Source organism: Acomys russatus, chromosome 17 (assembly GCF_903995435.1).
Source record: "Acomys russatus chromosome 17, mAcoRus1.1, whole genome shotgun sequence".
NCBI lineage: Eukaryota > Metazoa > Chordata > Mammalia > Rodentia > Muridae > Acomys > Acomys russatus.
The window spans coordinates 15,118,689-15,133,157 of NC_067153.1; positions in this window are offsets into that span (position 1 = coordinate 15,118,689).

Here is a 14,469-nt window from a genome sequence, read left to right on the forward strand (position 1 = left end):
ACATATCTAGTCTACGCCTAAAAATTAAAGTGAAATAGAAAATACCTAATAAGGCCCTCGTGGGGCAGAAGAGTGAGATGAAAAAGTAATGACTTGACCAGATGAGCTAGAAAACGCTTCTTTTTCCACTAACAACAATTTGCAAGCATTTAATTATAGCTTGATTTTGCTGATTGCAATTAGAACATTTTTATCTGTTAAGGAGATACCATGTCAGCATCCCAATGTAGGTTAAGTAGACTCTGTCTTTGATAAGATATCTAACAAAAACTAAAAATCAACTTCATCCACACCATAGGTGGGGATAACACACTGATGATAGTTCCTTCAGAAAAAAGCTAAATTCCTAAACTCCCTTTGTCAGCGGTCTTGGCTAGCAGTCTTTCCCATTATGTAGATAAGAAGACAGAAACTCAGAGGAGCTGAATTACTCAGATCTAAAAGATCTGAACTACGTGCTACTGACCCCTTCGTTTAAAATAGAGAGAGAGATTTCTCTGTCGATGGTATTTCCATTCATCCTGGTAAAGCATAAGCTAGTTTTTGAATTCATTGAGTTGGTGTTCTGATGGGAAATGAAAAAGATTATACACATATATGATATGATATGAAATGATATGACATGATATACACACATTGTTATAAATACAGTTGGAAAGTATATACCTAACATACACAAATACCTGGGAGGAACTATCATCACCACATAAGCTGGGTCTGGTTGCATTCTCTTTTCATTCCAGCACCTGGGAAGTAGAGGCCGAAGAATCAGAAGTTGAAGGTCATCTTCAGGTGCATAGTGAGTTTGAGGACAGCCTAAGCTATCCTCCCAAATATGTTACTGTTTTCTACATATGTTCATATCTCAAGAAAATGGATTTAACCCTACTCAGAATAAGTGCTTGCATTAAGCTATGGGAATCTTGCAACCATACAGATTCTGTGTCAAACAAACTACAAAAAAAAAAAAAAAGGCATATTTATAGAGCCATTATCCCTAATAATGCTAAGCAAAATACCACCTCAGTGTGAACCCAAAAGCATGTAAATAAGTCATGGCATATTCACCCACTGGACAACACTACAGCAGAAAGCATGAATGCTGTCCACACAACACAGATAAATCTCACCAACTGAAGACTGAAAGAATCCAGGCACGGGGAATCCACAGTGAAGTGTGGCATTCACAGAATGTATAGGAACTGAGAAAGCTGGCCTTTCTTCTAAGAGAAGTCACAAAAGCAGATCCCACAGGCGAAGAAGCAGAGCATTATGGGACCTTGACTTTAAGACAGCTCTTGACATAGTGCTGCTGACTGTATGGTGATTTTCACATATGAAGATACATCACACTGTACATATATGTGCACCTTTTTGTGTAAAGTCAAAGCACCAGTTAGAAGGTTTCTGAGTGCAGAGTATAGTAACAAATGAGAGCATCCTCCTGTTCTCTATTTGAATGCTGTGCACACCATGCCAGCATCCCACACTATCCATGGCTAATAGAGCAAGTGCTCATTTTTTATCCCTGGAACAAGTCTCCACAACTCTGATAAGTGCATTATTGAATGTGTGCATGTATCCCTTCCCTGATAAATCAGTGTACTACTGAATGTGTAGGTGTCTCTTTCCCTGCTCATTTTATTTCCCGACATGCCCTGTCTTAAGATAATGCTCCAAAGAAGGCCCATCAAGTTCTGATTAGCTGTGATCCAAAATGAAGCTTTTCAATGAATGAAAATGAGGCAGACGTTTATGGGCCTATTACCCAAGGGCATCCAGTAGTATTTTTATTCTCCATATTTGACCTTAAAAATGTTTTGTAGTTTGTCAAGGATATAATTTTCACCTAGTCAGGCTGCAGGGGCAGCTAATTAAGTGGTGTTTAATGACATTTGTTCCTTAAAGGAGGCCTGATTAAATGTACCATGTAATTTTTTACCAAATCAAGCAATTCACCCAATTTTCAAATGTGCTTAATAAGCCAGGCCTAAGTCATTACAGCCTGCCAGCTGGGTGACTGATGTGCCAGGCTGCAATGTTTTAAAGCTTGCTGGTGGTTGCCTACATCTGTACCTGCCTTGAGGCCAGAATAATACCCAGACCCTCTTGATAAGATCTTACATATTCTGAGTTATTGACCTAAAAACCACATGCATTTTTTTTCTCAACGTATACTTCCCTTTCTATTTTTCCCCAGAAATCACTTCTTACCCCCAAAGTGTTGTATTTCCTGGTGTATGTCCCTTGTCTCTGGTTTAGCACCTGAAAAATGTTTATGTGGTTAAACATTTTACCATTTTTATGTGTATAGTGTTTTCCCTGCATGTATGTCTAGGCAACACATGTGTCTGTGTTAGGGTTTTTATTGCTGTGAAGAGACACCATGACCAAGGCAACTCTCATAAATGACAACATTTAATTGGGGCTGGCTTACAGTTTCAAAGGTGTAGTCCATTCTCATATCAAAAAGCATGGCAGCCTGCAGGAAGACATGATGCATGCTGGAGAAGCAGGTGAGAGCTCTACAGCTTGCTCTGAAGGCAGCAGTAGGAGTGTCTGCTTCCCCTCTGGGCAGGGCTTGAGCATAGGAAACCCCAAGACCATCCCCCACAAGGACATACTTCCTGCCGCAAGTCCACATCTCCTAGTAGTGCCACTCCCTATGACCAAGCATCCAAACACATAAACCTATGAGAGCCAACTCTAAGCCAACCTCCACAACATGTATAGAGTGCAGTAGAGTCCAGAAGGTGTAGGATTCCCCTGATGGGTGAGTTCAAGACAGTTGTGCGGTGGCATATGGGGTTCTGGTGTTCTAATAAGGTCCTCTGGGAGAGCCATTTCTGTCTTTTCAGCCTTCTGAGTCTGCTCCTAGATCTATCTTGTATAATTCCCTGCAGACTCTCTGTTTAGGAAGCAGTTGCTAACCTCTCATCAAGCCCTTCATCCTTTATCACTCTCTAGCATGCAGCTCCAACCTTTTGGCATTGCAACATAATATTGCGTCTACAAAGTTCACACTTGAGGGGGATTACCTCCCCCTGTATATGCTCATAGGATATCAAGTCTCTTCTTGGTAACCTGCTGTTCTTCCTCTGAGTGCTACCAGGTCTCCCCCTCCAGGGGACATGGTCAAATGTGAGCTACCAGAGTTCGTGAGAAAATCATATCCCACTCTCCACTCAACTGTGGAGAATGTTCTGACCATTGGCTAGATCTGGGTAGGGGGTTAAAGTTTACCGCCTGTATTGTCCTTGGCTGGTGCCTTAGTTTGAGTGGGACCCCTGGGCCCAAATCTGCCTATCATAATGTTCTACTTGTAGGTTTCTAGGACCCTCTGGATCCTTCTACTTTGCTATTCTCCCATGCTTCTCTCATCTAGCGTCCCAATAGGATGTCCTCCCCTCTGTCCCAGTTTCCTGGTAAGTGAAGGTTTTTGTGGGACATGCCCCTTGGGCTAGTATGCAGATATAAGTGAGTATATACCATTTGAGTCAGGAACAGTCACAGGGGAGAGGAATAATGGGAAAATGGGAGGGAGGGAAGAATGGGAGGATATAAGGGATGGGATAAACATTGAGATGTAACAAGAATAAATCAATTTTAAAAATTAAAAAAAAAAAAAAAACCAACACAGTTCACACTTGAGAACTTTCCAATTGAGTTAAGACTAAACTCACTGAACTCTCTGAACTTCCCCCTTTGGGTTGTATTCCTAGCTATCGTTAGCCCCATGGTCACAGATTGAACATAGCTGCCAGTGAGTATAGGGAAAGTATCTATGGGATGTCTAGGCATTCAGGAGTTTTGTTAGGTGAGTTTATCCAAAACCACCTCCCCCTGATTCCTCAGGGTCACTTCCCAGGTGGCCGCCCTACTGCGCTAGACTGTAAACTTTATTTGCTTACACTCTATTTGAATTTGATCTGCACCCTTCTCACTCTAATAGTCTCTTCTTATGGCCCCTGTATCCATCTTCCTGGCTCTGTACTGAACTTTAGCAAATGGCAAAGACTATTTTTTCCTTTAACATTTGCACATCCAGAATTCTTTTATTTTTTTCCATGTATTTGGTTCTACCATCCCAATTACATCATAATCAGTGTGAGCTCAGAAACAATTTTTATATGTCTAAGCCTTAGAATCATTTTTGCAGTTCTAAAGGCATTGAAATAGCTTATGTGGGGAGCTCAAGGCATATGCTTAAGGAGACTATGCGGGTGCCACAATTCTACTGAATACAGGCTGCATGGCCTTGAGTACCTAATTATTAATTTTCTTCTTTAAACCTGAAATTCTTTATATTTAAAATGAAGAAAAGTAACTCCTTTTACAACACATGTGGGAATTAAAAAGAAAATACAATGACTTTCAAAGTCTGCTTCCCTTCAGAACCCCTTGAGTGACTGTCAAAGATGAACATGTCTGAGCTTCTTCCTCTAGTTTTCCCCAAAAGTGCTGAATCTAGAAAGATGCGCAGGAATCTGCATTTGAATGAGGAGATATCAACCACATATGTGATCTAGATGAAGATATTTCAAGGTATCAATCTTTGAGAAAAACTTGGATGCAGAATAATAACACTTATTAATGCTTTTAGTAATTATTAGTGTAATAAAGCCAAATTAAAAACAAAGTGGCCTGATAAATAGCTCTTCTATTTGCCACTCAATTCCAGGAAAAAGAAAAATCTTAAATGAAAAAGCAATAAAGTGGACATTGGCAACAATGTCACCTTCATTTTTACATAAAAGCTAATAGACAATATACCTAATAGAATCTGCAAGCAGGTAGACTTCCTAAGGGTGGAATCTGGAAAGAAAAAGAATTTTGAAGAGCTCAGTCCCAAATAGGATGTCTCTATCACACCCCTCCATTCAAGGCTGAGGGACATACGTAGAAGAGGAAATGGAAAGATTCTAAGAGCCAGAGAAGAACTCCAACATTCCAGCACCAAGACAGAGCCCCTGCTTCTAACTGAGGAGCTCCTGGCAGAAGATGGCTTCTGGGGTAGGAAAAAGCAATTCTCTTTAAGGGTTCAACCATGACCCAATGGATGGTCCTACTGCTATGAGTATATAGGAAGCACAAATTGGACTCTCTGGCTATTGCTTTTGTTTTGTTTTGAGAACACAAAATTAGGAGTGGTTAGAAGGTAGATATGAATCTGGGGGGATCTGGGTGAGGAGTGGAAGCAAACGATCAAATATATGATATTTTCAAATTTATAAAAACTATGAGACAAACACAGTAAGAGCTTGAGCTAAAAATCAAGAAATTCTTGTTAAAAACTTGACAATCTGGTAGGAGAAAGGCCAAAAGTGTTACGCAACATCAGGAACTAAAAACTAGTGTCCCTCCAATATTTACCTGGTTCTATATTCTGAATGTTCGCATGCCTCATGATTCAAAGAGAAATCCAGCCAATAGCATAATGAGAGGGGGTGAAGCCTTTGATCCTCTTTGGGGATCACATTTCAGACAGCCTACTCATCAGATATTTGTATTATTATTCATAATGGTAGCAAAATTACAAAGTAGCAATGAAATAATTTTATGGCTGGGGGTCAACACGAGAAATTGTGTTAAAGAGTCACAGCATTATGAAGGTTAAGAGCCACTGGTGTGAGGGGCTGAAAAGAACTGAGTTCTCCTCTATCCAATGAGGAAACAGCGAGGATGAACTATCTGTGAACTAGAACTAACCCTCACTAGCACTGAATCTGCTGGCACCATGATCTTGAACTTTGACTCTTCAAATTTTTGAGAAATCAATTTCTATTTTTCATATGCTACCTGGACACTGGAAGTATATAGAAATCCAAGCAGAAAAAAAGCACGCTATGCTTACATATACTTTAGAGTTAGTATGTCATTAAACACTCAAATTAATCTTTCAGAGGTGAGGAAAAGAGCTGCAGCCGAATTAACATGCAAACAACGCTCAATAGTCTTGTTCCATTGTGTGTAGTCCAGGTAAATGGGGCACACTGGCCTCTCCGATTTAATTCCCAAGGAACAGTTCAATAGAGCATTGTTCTGCTCTTGTGGTATGTTAGGCTGCAACCCTTTAACCTCACAGATAGTCCTAAACAGTTGACTTATTCTCTCTGAGCCAGGGATACACTATAGCTATGAGTGCCTTAAAAAGATGGACACATGTCCCAGTTAATCAAAACCCTCACAGGACCTCCCTCTTCACATGGCTATTGAATGGGCAACGTGCGCATACCCCCCCAACCAGGGTTCTGACCCTAGAACACAGCAGTCTGGTGTTCCTCTTTTCCTGTGCCATTCTTCTGATGTCCCTCCTCTTTGCCCATCTCACAAATTCTGCAAATAAGAGACTGGGGGACAGAATACTAGGGACAAATTTGAGCACCTGGGTCAAGCTATACCTAGAAGTCTATAAATCATGACAGTTTCTCATGGGACTCCAAAAGATCTTTTTTCTACTTTGCTGTGTGGACTGTGGGTTTTTTAAGTTGCAAAGGAAAGAGCTTTAAGTGGATAGCACATGCAGGAACTCACCCATCCCAGCCCTGTTATGACCAAGAGTCAGTTGTGCTGCAAATGTATCCAAACCCAGATGTGTGCTTTTTTCATATGCGATATGAAACTTCAGAAACACTGACCCAAGAAAAATGCAGATTCTGCCTTGAAGTCAGGGGTCATAGGACTTTCAAGTCATGACTTGGCCTGCTAGGACAGTATTCTGGGATTGGGGACCAAAGTCCTAAAGGCTCACTACTACATAACCCTGCCAACGTGTTGTTTTCAACTTTGACCAGAACTCAGACATGGAGTGTGGCTGAGGCCAGTCCTCAAGCGCCTGTTCTTTGGAGAATATCATTGTATCCACCCAAGTATTCTCTCTCTGTTTTCACAAATCACAAGAGGAAGCAAATAGTCTATAACAAAAGTCCTCCAATTTTACTCTTATCAACAAAAACTGAGAAAAGTGCTCCTAATATCAACCTGTTCCTACCTCTTCCTCAAAAGCCTGGGACTGGTTCCTCTCACAGTCCTCATGGTCAGATGGGGTCAATACTGAAAAAGTGATTCATTTGACCCACAGTAGGAGATGATATATAGGAACATAGTTAACCCAGGACCCATCAGATCCTTGGATTCTCACTTAAAAGATGGTGGTATTATTATTATTATTATTATTATTATTATTATTATTATTATTATTATTATTAAGAATTTGTTTCTCAATTAAACATTTATATTATTTTTCATTCCTGTGTGTGTCTACACTTGTGTACCTTCAAGTGTGTGCCAATGTCTCCTGAGGCAAGAAGAGGACACTCTCTAGAGCTGGTGTTATAGGCATTTTTGATCCCAGCAACCAAAAGTCAATCCTGTAAAGACCAGCAAGAGCTAATCCAATGGTTGAAGTTTCAGTCTCCACAGGACCCCTCGGCCCCAGTTAGCTGGCTCCAACCTAGATCCCCTTCACAATGTAACCCATGGACAGCTTGGTCCTCATATGGCTCCTCTCATAAAGGGAATGGGGGCTGACTTTGACATTACTCTGTTGCCTGCTTTTGATCACTTTTCCCTGGCAGGGCTACCTCACCAGGCCACAGGGGAAGAGGATGCACTGGATTTACTGGGGTAGGTAGGAGGGGCTCCCATTCTCTGAGGAGTAGTGGATGAGGGAATAGGGAAACAAGAAGGGAGGGTGGGACTGGGAGAAGAGGGGGCAGGGCTATGACCAAGATATAAAGTGAATAAGTGATTTCCCCCCCCCCACCCCTGTAAGAACAGCAAGGGCTCTTAACAGCTTAGCCTTCTCTCCAACTCCTCAAAGGTTGAGTTTATCCATTTGCAAAACATGAACAAACATGTATTCTCTCTGGTTGGGTTAATTGTTCAAGGTGCAAGCATGGAGTCAAACGAAAATGCTAAGCAGGGGCTTTCTTATGTCAGCCACCTGATCTGAGGTGGCTGCCTCAGTTTCTTGAGAAGAAAGAAGAGGAGGTGGCCAAGGAGCTCAAAGTTGGGCTCATCAGGAAATCAAAGACATTTAAGACAGTGTTGCAGATCCAGCAGGAGGAGGGCCAGGGAACAAGAAACACCCATAGTTCAATAGCCCAAAACCCAATTGAGCCTTCCTTTTCAAACTTAAGAAGGGAAAAAAAAATCAACCGAAAGTTTTTCACATTTCATTCATTTTATTTCTGGTCCCTTGTTCTTAGTCCCATCTGCCCCATTTGTAACCCAGAATTGTGACTCAGACTTCACTAGGACCACTGAGACAAGCCCAGTGAGTGCCTGCTGGCAGAAGAGTCCAGGTCTCAGTTGCAAGTCTGCCCTTACAAGCTAGGTAGGCTGCCCACTACTACTCCATTTCATGCCCTTGACTCTTGCTAGAAGGCAGCCTCTACCACTTAGCTTTCCACTCCTGTCTATTGTCATAGCTGTGTTTCCATGGGAACCTCCGATCGCTCTGACTTCATGGACTCTTGGGCTTCCAGGCAGAATTAGCATCCCTTCCTAGACTCACTTCCCAATATTCAAATGAAATCCACCTCACAAGCTCTCCACGGTTAGCTCGAGTTGGTGATGGCTATCAAAGGCTCCATAGAGTGTCGTGAAGTTACAGTAATATCTGATGGCATCTGTTGTTAATTTACAGGGTCCTGACACAGTATTCAGCCCTTAACATTCCCTGTCCATTCTAATCCTCAGTGCAACTTAGAAGGTAAGCACCATGGCTATTTCCATGTTTCAGATGAGACACTTGAGACATCTGTCTGCTTTAACACCACAGAACCAGAGCAGCTGCAGGCCAGACTGATCCCACAACTTCCCGTGCAGCCTTTCCTACAAGGTCGAGATCAGATGTACTTCCTACTGGCCCTCCCTACATCTGAGGATGCTGAAAAAAGAGAGCATTTTCCCTGTGTTGAGGGTCATGAAACATCCTGTCACTCCTCCCTCTAAAGCCAGAATAGCCTGGTCTTGGATCTCTTGTAGAAGCCGTTGCCAGTGTCTGTTCTTGCCCAAGCATTTCTGAATTGCATCCAAGTCACTGCTATGTTTCAAATATGAACCATTCCCTGCAAGCTCCCATTTTGAACTGTTCGTCTGTCTCTTGATTCTGGTGCTTTGTTGAGGGCTGTGGGGCCCTTGGAAAATACAGTCTGGCTGAAAGAGGAAGGTCACTTAGGGCTAGGTTTTGATAGCTTTAATGAACCCTGTTTCCCTTCTAACTGTCTCTGCTTCCTAGTCTAAAGGGGATGTGTGTCCTTGACCTCAGAATCTATGGAGTTTGGCTTACAGTGTACCTATGCAAAAAGTTCAAGGAAACTATTCTATATAGAGGAAAAGCAAGGAGGAGGCCTGGTGGATTGCTCAGTGCTTACAGGAGGCCAGGGCACGAGGAATCAAAAGGAGACATCAGAGAGGTGAGTAGAGGAAAGATGCAAGTAGAAGAGTATTATTTCAAAGCGATGGGAAGAGACTTTCTGCCTATGCTTCCCTTATGCTCCCTATCATCAGATAACCAAACAGCAAAGTCAACTCCTACCAGGGAAGGAAGGCCAGAAATAAAACACCCATTAGCTACACAAAAAGAAATCAAAACACCCCCCTTTTCTAAAATTGTTTGGGAATTTCACACATATATACATACAGAGTTTTGATAAAACCCACTCCTCATTCATCCCGCCTCCAATTCCTCCTCCATGTCCCGTACCACTTTAAAAAATCAGAACGTGTGGAAGAAAACACAGAGAAAGATAATTTCTCATATAGATATGTTTTCTCTCTCTCTCTCTCTTCCCGCCCCCCCCCCCCCCTTATTCCTGAGCTTCCAGAAACAGACAAATTTCCTTGTAAATTGTCCTGCTGTGCCGGCCTTCATTGCCTGACTCAGGAAGCTGCATCTGGGCCAGCTGGGATGCAGACCGCCTTCAGTATTGCAGCAGCTTCTGAGCTCAGACAGCACGAAGGCCTGCGGAAGCTTGATTTCCCCACAGAGCCCAGCAGCGGCCCCATTGCCTTGATTGCTTCTGATCAAGGCAAACTGAGCAAAGCAAAGCAGGCACATCTGTTCTCTTCTGTCACTTAAAGGCAGCAAAAGCCTGCAGTCAGTGTGGTCACTCAAAACCAGTGCAGAAGTTAATTCCAAACATGAGAAGGCAGACAGCAAGAGTATGCATGCCAACTTCACTCTACCTTCTGGTAAGGGGAAACCACATTCTGGTTAATTCCAGTGAGGTGTCCATGTGTCTTACTTACATATGCCCATAAACTAGCAGTGATGGGCAGCTACGTTTAGGCCTGACTTCAAGCTGCATCTTTGCCTGTTGTTATGTATCACACCTTTGATGAATATGTTGGCTCAAATCAATAAACTTTTAATTAGAAGCTGCTAGGAACCATCATCTCTCATCTCAGCTGTTACAAGGCTTTCCTGGGCTCCCCAGATACCTTCTGACCCTCTCCATCTGTTTCTCACAAACTCGCTAGAATCTTAAAAATCTTCTTTTTCCTACCTTCTGCAAGTCCTACTTTCCAAAGCCACATGAGACTTGGAGGATATGTCCATTCTGTCCGGCAAGCCAGGCTTCCTTTCAACTCTGTGCCCCTGGCAAGATTGTTCCCATTACCTTGAACATCTTATGCCCTCAGCCATCTCGAAAGTGCCTCATGAGGCACCTCCTCTCCCTCCATCAGCATCCACTACCCATCCTATCTGAATGAAGTAACAATTCTCCAGAGTCTCATGAACCCACACACCAACCCCTGATAATCTAACTTTTGTCCTGGGTTGTTTAACCAAGATTCCATAGGAACATCCACAGATAGAGACATCATTGCAGTAGAAATACAAGTGGGAAGACAAAGGTTACCCAACCCCCCTCCCCAAAGAAGTTTATGGGGGCGTCTGTGAGGTTCTACCATCTCAGCGGAAGCAAGAAGAATGAGCAAGCATCAGCTAGATAAGAAGACGGAGAAGCTGTCCAGAGAAAGGCAGGAGTGGAAAGCGTAGGTGTCAGCACTATGGTGTTTGTGGGAACATATTTGTAAAAGTTTCACGTCTATGAAACATCAAGCAATGAGGCTGAAGTGGCAGGGCGATAGAGATCTGGAGAGCTGGATCCGATGGGCTTGAGGAAGCTATGTCCAGCAAAAGGGAATATCCACACAGCACATGTGATGAGGAGGAGGCAAAAGGCCGAGGGCATGAGGAGCAGTGGCTGACAGCTGATGGAGTACAGACAGACCTGGGTCACACAGAAAAGGAGCATTGGCCTTGTTGCAGAAGGAACATGACTTGGCCTGGGGGTGAGGTGAGCGTGCAGGGGCATTTGCAGGTAAACCAATAGAAGCTAACAGCATCCCTGCCTGGCTCTCCAGATGTGAATTCTTCTAGGCTGCTGCCTCTTCCTTTGCCAAATGAAAGGGTGCCTTTCCAGCTCATTTTGAACTGAAGATGAGAGAGTGCTGAGCAATCCTCTGGCCCTGCTTCGCCACAATGATATGAAAGGTAAGTCTCTGGAGCTTACACATGCCTGAGGGAATTCTCACACTTTCACTTAACTCAAAGAGGTGAAGAGGGCTTTATGAAGACAGGCCATATTAATTTCTTTTTGAAGTTAGAAGTTGCATGAGTTGAGCCAAAGTGAGTGCTGACAAGGTTCTTTCCTCCCAAAATTTAAGGTCTAGTAGCACTAGTCTGCAGAGACTAAGCCCCAAACTTGATGCAATAGGCACTAGGGCATGAAATGGTTCAACTCAATGAGCAGATTACCAGCCACTGCTTTCCTTACCCAAATTCTACACCAGGCTATGTTCCTGATTTAAAGTCAGGCACAGAAAAGACATCCCCTCTACTACACCTTATCTTTCTGTTCTGTCCTTGGCTATCTACTGTCCATTCTCTATAGCAGAAGAGGACATAATTTCCTCCTAGAAAGTTTCTCCAGCCATCTACCATGTGGATGCTGTGTGAAGAATCAAAGCACTGCAGACTTAGCAGCTTGAGCCAAGGGATGCAGATTATCTCACAATGTCTATGGGTCGGCTCATGAGTCCTGGACATGTTTATGTGTGTTCACAAAACTGCATTCTAAGGCTTAGCCATTTTCACCTCAAGTCTAACCATGGAGGAACCAAGTTCCATGGTTGCTGGCAGAATCCCTTCCACTCTCCTTGTTAAACCAAAGGCCTTCACAACTCCCTGGCTGATGGCTAGAAGCCATCTCTCTTTCCTTATAATGCTTTACCAAAAGCATCACATAACAAGGTGCACATTACATCTTCCCATCTTAAGTAAGCACTTCAGTAAGTGACACCCCTCGTATTCATGTTGTCCTTATTAAGTGACTGTACAAAGGCTGAGTGCAGAAGAAGAGTAACTCAGAGATCTGTATGTTGATTGTTTCTGTCACTGTGACAACATATCTGATATAACCAGATATAAATTAAAGAGAAGAATGTTTTGTTTGGGCTCATGGATTCAAAGGCTTTGGCCCACAGCTAAATGGCTCCTCTTTTTCTGAGCCTATGTTGAGGCAGAAGAGTGATAAATCAAAGTTTCTCATGTCCTCCAGAAAGGAGAAGGAAAGAAAAAGAAATATGGACAAAAAGAGATAAAGACAGAGAGAAGAGGAGAAGAAAGATAAGGAAGAGAAGAGCTAGAAAGGAAGAAAGGGAAGGGAAAAGGGAAAGGGAATGGGAGAGAGAGTGCTGTATGAAAAGTGTTCTGGTTTGCTTTCTATTGCTGTGATAAGCACCATGGTCAAAAGCAACTTGGGAAAGAAAGTGTTTCTTTCCACTTACAACTCTCATGTCACAGTCTATCAATGAAAGAAGTAAAGGCAAACACCTGGACTCAAGAACAAAAGCAGAGGCCAGAAAGGAACACTGCTTACTGCTGTGCTCCCCAACCCTTACTCAACTTGGCTTCTTTTACAACTCAGAACCAACCTCAATGGACTTGGTCCTCCCACATCAATCATTAATCAAGAAGATGCCCCATAGATTTGCCCACAGGCTAATCTGATAAGGATATCTTCTCATCATATGAGGTTCTTTTTTTCAAATGACTCTAACTTGTGTCACTCTCACAAAACACTAACCAGGATAACAAGATGCCATTCAAAGGCATGCCCTTCTAACAGCCCATTGCCAAAGTTCTTGTGATTGGAATACCTCACCAGCAGCATCACATGGGGTCCAAGACTTTCACACATGAGCCTTGGAAAGAATGGTTCATGTTTATCCAAAACGCTATCTCAGAATTCATATTCTATAATCACGAAGGCTGGATTTCATGCCCTGCTTTGTACTCCCATTGTCCTCAGGCACAGGTCCAACTCCATTTTTATTATCCAAGCATGGTGATTTTCTGTTTATATATCTTTCTGCCCTACTAATCCACAACTTTTTTTGTTTCTGGAAGACATCACCTCCTGCTCATTACATTACCATAACTAGCCAAATGCTTACTACAGAGGAGACTCAGTACACACTTGACAAACTTACTAATTAATGGTATTGCTGCTTCATTGGCAAGTCACAGGCAACCCGGACCCAAAAGCACATTGTGGGCTATATCAATTTTCACTAAGGTCTGGATATGGTAAATCTAATTATTATATTGCGAAGTGAAATTGCAAAATTAAAATTGGATGAATGAAATAATTAAAGGAAATTTCAGTTCCTTAATGAGCAGAAATGGTAAATGAGATTGCATGAGACCATGTCAAAGACTGGGTTCAGCTCTACATCTGAGGTGTGCATTCTCATTTCGGAATTAGAGCGACACCACAGAGAGGAGATTTGGAGTGAGCATTCCTATACCAATACAACAGACAAAGGCCCAAATCTGAAGAGAGTAAAGGGAGGGGAAGCAACAGTGAAGGCAAGAGCAAGAGAGATGTATGAACTATGAAATTATGACATTTGGTGAACAAAGCTAACGACGAAATTCCACAGAAATGTAGGAAAGGAAATGGTGGGTGATCGTACCCAGTTTGCAAAGCAAAGTGGTCATTCTACTTTGTTTTCCATTCTTTTGATAAACATCACAACTAAAAACCCACTGAGGGGAAGAGGGTTTATTTGACCCATAGGCTATAGTCAGTCACTAAAGGAAGCCATGACAGGAGCTCAAGAAAGAAGCCAGAGGAAGGAACTTAAGTAAAGAACACAGATGAACAGGACTCAATGGCTCACTTTCAGACTCAAGTTCAACTACCTTTCTTATATAGCTCAGGCACATTTACTTTGGGATGGTACCACTCCACAGTGGGCTTGGGCCTCATACATCAAAAAACAATCAAGAAAATGTCCTTATGAATGTGCCCACAGGCCAATCTGATGGAGATAATTCTGACGAAGCTTCCTCTCCAAAGGTATATGAAATTGATTACCAAAATTAGCCATGACACTAGCCAAACCAGTGAAAACGTTAGTGCCTGAAATTCTGGCTATTCAGACTTA